At 34.0% G+C, this 10392-nt stretch overlaps 2 long non-coding RNA genes across 2 annotated transcripts; both read left to right on the top strand.

Annotated features, from left to right (window-relative positions):
- Positions 1 to 246: 246 nt before the first annotated feature.
- LOC131220516 (uncharacterized) lies at positions 247 to 2424 on the top strand. The gene is made up of 3 exons (XR_009158650.1): positions 247 to 444; positions 2157 to 2249; positions 2367 to 2424. It is a non-coding gene; the product is annotated as an uncharacterized LOC131220516 (long non-coding RNA).
- Positions 2425 to 9117: 6693 nt separating this feature from the next.
- On the top strand, positions 9118 to 9716 carry LOC131220515 (uncharacterized). Its single transcript, XR_009158649.1, has 3 exons — positions 9118 to 9177; positions 9335 to 9511; positions 9617 to 9716. It is a non-coding gene; the product is annotated as an uncharacterized LOC131220515 (long non-coding RNA).
- The last annotated feature ends 676 nt before the right edge of the window (positions 9717 to 10392 follow it).

Here is a 10392-nt window from a genome sequence, read left to right as displayed (position 1 = left end):
AAAGTTTTAGTAAGAGAAGAGGTTAAGGTCCAATGACAATATTTTCATCTTTTGAGAAAAGTGGTTCTAGTACCCACCTGTACCTCTTAACAAAAAGAGAGCCAAGCTTGCTGTTCCTTTAGGAGCCAACTATAGGCTGATCGATATTCCTGTTAGCAAGAACATATCGAAGATCTATGTTCTAGCATAATTCAATTCTGTTAGCATTCTACATCTAGTTCTATTTATTCTCATTCCTAGATAACTAATCATCTTCTATAGTTTCTCATTGCATAGGTTCTATGGATTTTTTTTCTTCAAAAGATTTGTATTGTAGCTACTATCTTACCTAAGGAATGCCTTACTATTTGGTTGCTTAGGAATGGAGTATGGCTTTACTATCTAGATGACCAAAACAGGGCTGCATTTGTACGAAGGACCTGAGGATGGTATGCATATCCTTGGGTAAGCGGATCATATAATTTGTCTTCCTAATATGCCATTCTATGCAAGGATACCAAGTGGATGTATAAGTTATGCATTAGGTGAGGCCAATGCATGGATGAACTAGGCTTTCAAGTCAAGTTATCAAGTTTTTGAATTATGCTTAGCTCAAGATAGGCCCAAGAAACATATTTGTATTTAGCCTAAGCCATCTTTAAAGACAACCTCCATACTAGAAGGGCCTTATAGCCTTTTGAATTTGGCCTCCATACTATCAATGTCTTTCATATAGTGGCAATTGTTAGGCAAACACCATGTCTTTTCAAAATTCTTAAAGATGGAAATTTGTGCAATTGTTATGGAAATTTATGCAGCAAATTTAATTAATTTTGGTAATGTTCCTCTTCAATTTTGCCTAATGGTGGCCATTCCCTTCGATTTTGGCAACACTCCTCTTCAAAGTAGACTGATTGATCATGTACTTTCATGATATTTTGGAGCAACCAAATGATCTCTTAATGTTGGTTTTATTTTAAATTTTCTCTACATGGAAAAATTACGGCAGTTGTCTATCAATTTTGAGGGTTTTATGGACCGACTAACATCTGCATTGTTGGTTTGATATGTAGGTGATTTTGATTTGAAATGTTCTGTTTTTTTTTTTCCTTTCATAATCGGAGGCACTTTTCTTCCTTTGTTGACTATGTAAATAGGTTGAGCTAGGAAAGGACTGATATGTAGTTCATTGATTGCTTGGAATTTCTTATTGCTAGACACTGATTGGCAATAACTGGAAGAAATTTACACATGCTGGAATTTATACTTGAATGCTTGGAATTGTGATCAGATTGCTAGATTTTTTTTATTTTTATTTTTATTTGGAAAGATGATGATCTTGTTAAGGCCAAAGGCCAAAAAAAAAAAAAAAATCAAAACAAAGAAACAAAACTACTGAAAAACAAACACAAATATTTGCTAGAATATTTATCATAGAAATTGAATAAACTTGTTGGAATTTCAGTTTAATTGCTAAAATTTCACCATTACTTGCTACTTTTGTGATTAAATACTCTGATTGTCATATTTCATGAATGCTTACTTAAGTTGCCTTATTCTGGATCAATTGTCTTTCCTTACTTAAGTTGCCTTATTCTGGATCAATTGTCTTTCCTTACTTAAGTTGGCTTATTCTGGATCATCTCCAAATCCTTTACTCCTTTCCAACCCTTGAAATCTGCATTTTCTAAGATTCCTATAAGCATTAGAAATTCCTCAATTTTTCTGTTAAAAGAAACAAATGAAATTTATTTTTATTAGAAGTTGTTAACTTATGGATGGATGTTTGTTTGCTTATTTTCATTTGCACATCAATATCAAGCATAAAGACAAAAAAGACAATAGTATCTTATCATTAATCTCACATCCTGCTAGCCTTTTTTTAGCAATATGCCTTCAATTACGTGAATTTTATAGTTTTGATGAAATTTCTGGATGTTGTATGTCTTACTACATGCGAGGAGATTATTTTAGGAGAGAAACAACCATTGAACACGAAACAACAGCTGAGAGTCAGGAAACAACTACAATATTTCTTCTTCTTTTTTTGGCCTTTTTTCCATCTAGAGCTAATTCAAACAATCTGCTTCGTTTACTTCTTTCTTTTGCTCTATATGGGAATCGTGGTGTCTTTGGAGTTTATCAGGTGGGATAATTGAGCTATACTCTATTTTCAGGTTTACCCATCCTGTTTGGTGGGCGTTGAAAGGGACTACTTAGCCTTAAGCAAGCAATATCCAAAATTATTAATATCCCTGGAATTCACCGAGGTATGACTTTTCTTATTTCAGTTGCTGCTTGCAAGTAACGGCTATCTTACTTGTCTTGAATCTAGGCTGAAGTGTGTACTCAGTATGTATGTAATGGATCTTCTGAATTTTCCTTAGATTGTTCTGCACTGGCCAAAGGGAAACCTAAATCCGTCATTACACACTCCTGTCAGGTACCTTCTCTTTTTAAATTGCCCTATTACAATGTAATGTATTTGTTCGAAATTATTGAAGTAGACCTGGATGTGCGTTGGAGCTATGCGGATGAGTGGGGGTCCCTGGAAGGTGGGAACCGCTGTTATAACCATGATGAAGCTATCCATTTCCTATGGACAACATGAGAGGGGACTGGCCATTTGGACAGGCTGTATTTATGTATTTGCTCGAAATTAATGGAGCAGATCCGGATATGCGTCGGAGCTATCTGGATGAGCGAGGGTTCTTGAAAGGTGGGAACCGTTGTTATGACCATGATGAAGCTGTCCATTTCCTATGGACAACATTGGAAGGGCCTAACCATTTGGACAGGCCGTGTTTATATCTATATTTGCAAGTACCACACCCTTAACCTAAACCACACCCTAAACCTATAACCTAAACCTATTCTCAATTCCCTAAAGTTATAACCTATAACCTATAACCTAAACCTAACCCTAAACCAAAACCTATAACCTAAACCTTAACCTAAATATAAATCTAAACCTAAACCTATAACATATACTTATAACCTTAACCTATAACCTATACTTATAACCTTAACCTAAATTTATTCTCAAATCCCAAAACCTATACTTATAACCTAAACCCAAACCTATACTTATAACCTATAACCTATAACCTAAACCTTAACCTATAACCCAAACCTTAACCTAGAACCTATAACCTATAACCTATAACCTATACTTAACCTTAACCTACAACCCAAACCTAAACCTATAACCTAAAACCTAAAACCTAAACCCAAACTTAAACCCAATCCCGAACCCGAACCCGATTTCCTAAACCTAAATCTTAACCTATAATGTATACTTATAACCTTAACCTTAACCTAAACTTATTCTCAAATCCCAAAACCTATACCTATAACCTAAACCTAAATCCTAACCTATAACCTAAACCTACACCTAATCCTAATCTTAACTCCCTAACCTAAACCTAAACCTAAACTTGAAAACCCAACCTTAAACCCAATCCCAAACCCGAACCCGATTTCCTAAACCTATACATATAACCTATAACCTATAACCTAAATCTTAACCTATAACCCAAACCTTAACCTATAACCTATAACCTAAAACCTAAACCCGATCCCGAACCTAAACCCGACTTCCTAAACCTAAACCTTAACCTATAACCTATATTATAACCTTAACCTAAACCTATTCTCAAATCCCAAAACCTATACCTATAACCTAAACCTAGACCTTAACCTAAACATAAACCTATACTTATAACCTATAACCTAAACCTTAACCTATAACCCAACCTAAACCAATACTTATAACCTAAACTTATTCTCAAATCCCAAAACCCATAACCCAAACCTTAACCTTAACCTAAACCTATAACCTATAACCTAAACGAAAACCTAAAACCTAAACCTGAACCCAAACCTAAACCCGAACCCCAATCCCTAAACCTTAACCTAAATATATAACCTATAACCTATAACCTAAGCCTTTACCTAAACCTAAAACCTAAACCTAAACCTATAACCTATAACCTAAACCTATAACCTAAACCCTATAACCTTAACCTAAACCTTAACCTAAACCTATAACCTAAACCTAAACATAAACTTATAACCTAAACCTATTCTCAAATCCCAAAACCTATAACCTAAACCTAAACCTTAACCTATAAGCCAACCTAAACCTAAACTTATAACCTAAACCCATTATCAAATCCCAAAACTTATAATCTAAACCAAAACCTTAACCTATAACCCAACCTAAACTTATTCTCAAATTCCAAAACCTAGAACCTAAACCTAAACCTTAACCTATAACCCAAAATAAACCTAAACCCATTCTCAAATCCCAAAACCTATAACCTAAACCTAAACCTTAACCTATAACCTAACCTAAACCTATATTCAAATCCCAAAACCTATAACCTAAACCTAAACCTTAACTTATAACCCAACCTAAACCTATACTTATAACCTAAACCTATTCTCAAATCCCAAAACCCATAACCTAAACCTATAACCTATAACCTAAACCAAAACCTATAACCTAAACCCGAACCCAAACCCGAACCCGAATCCTTAAACCTTAACCTAAACATATAACCTATAACCTATAACCTAAGCTTATACCTAAACCTAAAACCTAAACCTAAACCTAAACCTATAACTTAAACCTAAACCTATAACCTATAACCTAAACCTATAACCTAAACCCTATAGCATTAACCTAAACCTTAACCTAAAACTATAACCTAAACCTAAACCTAAACTTATAAACTAAACCTATTCTCAAATCCCAAAACCTATAACCTAAACCTAAACCTTAACCTATAACCCAACCTAAACCTAAATTTATAACCTAAACCCATTCTCAAATCCCAAAACCTATAATCTAAACCTAAACCTTAACCTATAACCCAACCTAAACCTATTCTCAAATCCCAAAACCTATAACCTAAACCTAAACCTTAACCTATAACCCAACCTAAACCTAAACTTATAACCTAAACCCATTCTCAAATCCCAAAACCTATAACCTAAACCTAAACCTTAACCTATAACCCAACCTAAACCAATTCTCAAATCCCAAAACCTATAACCCAAACCTAAACCTTAACTTATAACCCAACCTAAACCTATACTTATAACCTAAACCTATTCGCAAATCCCAAAACCCATAACCTAAACCTAAACCTTAACCTAAACCTATAACCTATAACCTAAACCAAAACCTATAACCTAAACCCGAACCAAAACCCGAACCCGAACCCGAATCCCTAAACCTTAACCTAAACCTATAACCTATAACCTAAACCAAAACCTATAACCTAAACCCGAACCCAAACCCGAACCCGAACCCAAATCCCTAAACCTTAACCTAAACATATAACCTATAACCTATAACCTAAGCCCATACCTAAACCTAAAACCTAAACCTAAACCTAAACCTATAACTTAAACATAAACCTATAACCTAAACCCTATAACATTAACCTAAACCTTAACCTAAACCTATAACCTAAACCTAAACCTAAACTTATAACCTAAACCTATTCTCAAATCCCAAAACCTATAACCTAAACCTAAACCTTAACCTATAACTTAAAATAAACCTAAACGTATAATCTAAACCCATTCTCAAATCTCAAAACCAATAACTTAAACCTAAACCTTAACCTATAACCCAATCTAAACCTATTTTCAAATCCCAAAACTTATAACCTAAACCTAAAACTTAACCTATAACCCAACCTAAACCTATTCTTATAACCTAAACCTATTCTTAAATCCCAAAACCCATAACCTAAACTTAAACCTTAACCTAAACCTAAACCTAAACCTTAACCTAAACCAAAACCTATAACCTAAACCCGAACCCAAACCCAAATCCCTAAACCTTAACCTAAACATATAACCTATAACCTATAACCTAAGCCTATACCTAAACTTAAAACCTAAACCTAAACCTAAACCTATAACTTAAACCTAAACCTATAACCTAAACCTATAACCTAAACCCTAACCTAAACCCTATAACCCATAACCTATAACATAAACTTATAACCTAAACTCAAATCCCTAAACCTTAACCTATAACCCAACCTAAACCTATACTTATAACCTAAAACTATTCTCAAATCCCAAAACCTAAGCCTACACCTAATCCTAATCTCAACTCCATAACTTAAACCTAAAGCTAAACTTGAAAACCCAAACTTAAACCCAATCCCGAAGTCGAACCCGATTTCCTAAACCTAAACCTTAACCTATTCTCAATTCCCTGAAGCTATAACCTATAACCTATAACTTAAACCTAACCTAAACCTATAACCTTAACCTAAACCTAAAACCTAAACCTAAAACCTAAATGTATTATCAAATTCTTAAACCTAAACCTACACTTAATCCTAATCTCACCTCCTTAACCGAAACCTAAACTTGAAAACCTAAACCTAAACCCGATCCCGAACCTGAACCCAAATTCTTAAACCTAAATCTTAACCTATTCTCAATTCCCAAAAGCTATAACCTATAGCATATAACCTATAACCTAAACCTAAACCTTAACATAAACCTATAACCTAAACCTAAACCTTAATTAACATAAACCTAAACCTATAACTTTAACCTAAACCAAAACCTATGACCTAAACCTTAACCTATAACCTATAACCTATAACCTAACCTTAACCTAAACCTAAACCTATAACCTAAAACCTAAATGTATTCTCAAATCCCTAAACCTAAACCTACACCTAATCCTAATCTCGACTCCCTAACTTAACCTTAACCTAAACCTAAAACCTAAACCTAAACCTAAAACCTAAATGTATTCTCAAATCCTTAAACCAAAACCTACACCTAATCCTAATCTCACCTGCTTAACCGAAACCTAAACTTGAAAACTCAAACCTAAACCCGATCCCGAACCCGAACCCGATTTCCTAAACCTAAACCTTAACCTATTCTCAATTCCCAAAAGCTATAACCTATAACATATAACCTATAACCTAAACCTAAACCTTAACATAAACCTATAACCTAAACCTAAACCTTAACCTAAACCTAAACCTATAACCTTAACCTAAACCAAAACCAATAACCTAAACCTTAACCTATAACTATAACCTAAACTTATAACCTATAACCTAACCTTAACCTAAACCTAAACCTATAACCTAAAACCTAAATGTATTCTCAAATCCCTAAACATAAACCTACACCTAATCCTAATCTCGACTCCCTAACCTAACCATAAGCTAAACCTAAAACTTAAACCTAAACCTAAAACCTAAATGTATTCTCAAATCCTTAAACCTAAATTTATACCTAATCCTAATCTCACCTCCTTAACCGAAACCTAAACTTGAAAACCCAAACCTAAACCCGATCTTGAACCCAAACCCGATTTCCTAAACCTAAACCTTAACATATTCTTAATTCCTAAAAGCTATAACCTATAGCATATAACCTATCTCCTAAACCTAAACCTTAACCTAAACCTATAACCTAAACCTAAACCTATAACCTTAACCTAAACCAAAACATATAACCTAAACCTTAACCTATAACTTATAACTTATAACCTAAACTTATAACCTATAACCTAACCTAAAACCTAAATGTATTCTCAAATCCCTAAACCTAAACCTACACCTAATCCTAATCTCAACTCCCTAACCTAAACCTAAAGCTAAACTTGAAAACCCAATCCCGAACCTGAACCCAATTTCCTAAACCTAAAGCTTAACCTATACAATTCTCTAAAGCTATAAACTATAACCTATAACCTATAACCTATAACCTAAACCTAAACCTAACCTAAACCTATAACCTTAACCTAAACCTATAACCTAAATGTATTCTCAAATCCTTAAACCTAAACCTACACCTAATCCTAATCTCAACTCCTTAATCTAAACCTAAACTTAAAAGCCCAAACCTAAACCCGATCCCGAACCCGATTTCCTAAACCTAAACCTTAACCCATTCTCAATTCCCTAAAGCTATAACCTATAACCTATAACATAAACCTAAAACCTTAACCTAAACCTAAAACCTAAATGTATTCTCAAATCCCTAAACCTAAACCTACGCCTAATCATAATCTCAACTCCCTAACATAAACCTAAACCTAAACTTGAAAACCCAAACTTAAACCTAATCCCGAACCTGAACCAGATTTCTTAAACCTAAACCTTAACCTATTTTCAATTCCCTAAAGCTATAACCTATAACCTATAACCTAAACCTAAAACCTAAACCTAAACTTAAAACCTAAATGTATTCTCAAATCCTTAAACCTAAACCTACACCTAATCCTAATCTCAACTCCTTAACCTAAACCTAAACTTGAAAACCCAAACCTAAACTCGATCCCGAACCCGAACCCGATTTCCTAAACCTAAACCTTAACCTATTCTCAATTCCCTAAAGATATAACCTATAACCTAAACCTAAACCTAAACCTATAACCTTAACCTTAACCTAAAACCTAAACCTAAACCTAAAAGCTAAATGTATTCTCAAATCCCTAAACCTAAACCTAAACCTAAACCTATAACCTAAACTTATAACCTGCAACATTAACATAAACTTATAACCTAAACCTGTAACCTACAACATTAACCTAAACCTATACCTGTAACCTAAACCTATTCTCAAATCCCAAAACCTATAACCTATAACCTAAACTCAATTTCCTAAACCTTAACCTATAACCTAACCTAAACCTAAATCTATAACCTACACTTATAACCTAAATCTAAACCTGTAACCTTAACCTAAACATAAAATCTAAACCTAAACCTAAAACGTAAATGTATTCTCAAATCCCTAAACCTAAACCTAAAACGTAAATGTATTCTCAAATCCCTAAACCTAAACCTAAACCTAATCCTATAACCTACAACATTAACATAAACTTATAACCTAAACGTATAACCTACAACATTAACCTAAATCTATACTTATAACCTAAACCTATTCTCAAATCCTAAAACCTATAAACTATCTAAAACTCGAGGCATTGCCATTAATCACTGACATGTCCTACTTGTAATTGACAAGCAAATGGAGATTTTCTTTTCATGATGGTCAGCTCTGCTTGCATATTTTTCAGGTCATAGATACTCGTGGTTAGTATTTGTTCCACTTAGGAAGTGGGTACTTATGGCTACCGATGGTCCTCCTTGCAGAAATCGTCCAGACGTTTATTTTGGCCCTACAAACCATATGGTGAAACTATTCCTTTTGTGTCAATTTCATTTCTCTTTGAGGTTTTATTAATTCATTAAGAATAAAAAAGAAAATGGTTATATATGATGTACTTCTTTCACTTTGTCTTTCTTTCCCCAATGGTCATCCGATTTATGAATGCCATGACTATTTGTAGGATGATGGAATATATGAAGCCGTTGCAGGAAGTGACTTTGTCATTACTAGGGTTGCATTTCGAGACAACTCTTCAAATGTCTACATAAATGACCGTGGAAGTAATTTTACAGAGGTCACTAAGAAATTGAAAGGAAAATGAGTGGACTTGGACAACTATCGATTTTTTATTCTTCAGGTGGGTGATAGGTTGATGGCTGAAAAAGGCCTATTTACTTGTGAAAAAAATATCATACCGTCAAAATATATCTTCTTTTTGAATGCTTTATTATAGAAATTTCAGGGTAAAGTCGAGCAAATTTCTCTAATAAAGCCAAAGATTTGTATTTTCAGCATTATTGTAATTGTAATTGATTGAATAAAGGATTGTAATTGATTGTAATGGAATGAATGAATGATTATCCAGGTGGTGAATGAATGAACAAATGATTATATATTTTTTTTAATGTACAAAATAGCTATGGATATTGACCGTAGCCGATAATCTGACAGCTGTAGCCATTATTAAATTTGGTATATTGCTACGAACTTTTAGCTATAAATAATATCCGTAGCTGTTTATGCTTATCGCTACAGATATAATTGCTACGGATTACATCCGTAGCTATTGAAACCTATAGCTACAGATTAAATCCGTAGCTATAGGTTCCAGACTTACTGTTATGACACCTACGACTACGGTCGTGCCATGGACTAACTACGGACTAAAACCGTAGCAATAGGTCTATGGCTACGGATTTTATCCGTAGCCTTTGCCCCTTTTTCTAGTAGTGGCCCCAAACTCAAAAACCGGGCTTAAAAATTCACGATCGCCAAATCTAGCACCGACAGCTTCCATACTGCCCCATTCTCAGGTCCTGGTACCCATTTACAGGTACCGATCCTGGGATCGTATAAGGAGGATTTTCAACATCAGTTTGATTTGTAATAAGCATAACTAAAGGCATAACCCACAAACAACAACAAAAAACTCCATTACATTTCCACTATGATCAAAACTTATAAGTACAGTGCGTGAAAAAGGAAAATACAATGATGATTAACAAAAAAATCTAAGAT

The sequence above is a fragment of the Magnolia sinica genome, chromosome 12 (genome assembly GCF_029962835.1).
Source record: "Magnolia sinica isolate HGM2019 chromosome 12, MsV1, whole genome shotgun sequence".
NCBI classification, from domain to species: domain Eukaryota; kingdom Viridiplantae; phylum Streptophyta; class Magnoliopsida; order Magnoliales; family Magnoliaceae; genus Magnolia; species Magnolia sinica.
The sequence above is the reverse complement of the archived record's forward strand: the minus strand, read 5'-3'. Positions and strand labels throughout refer to the sequence as shown.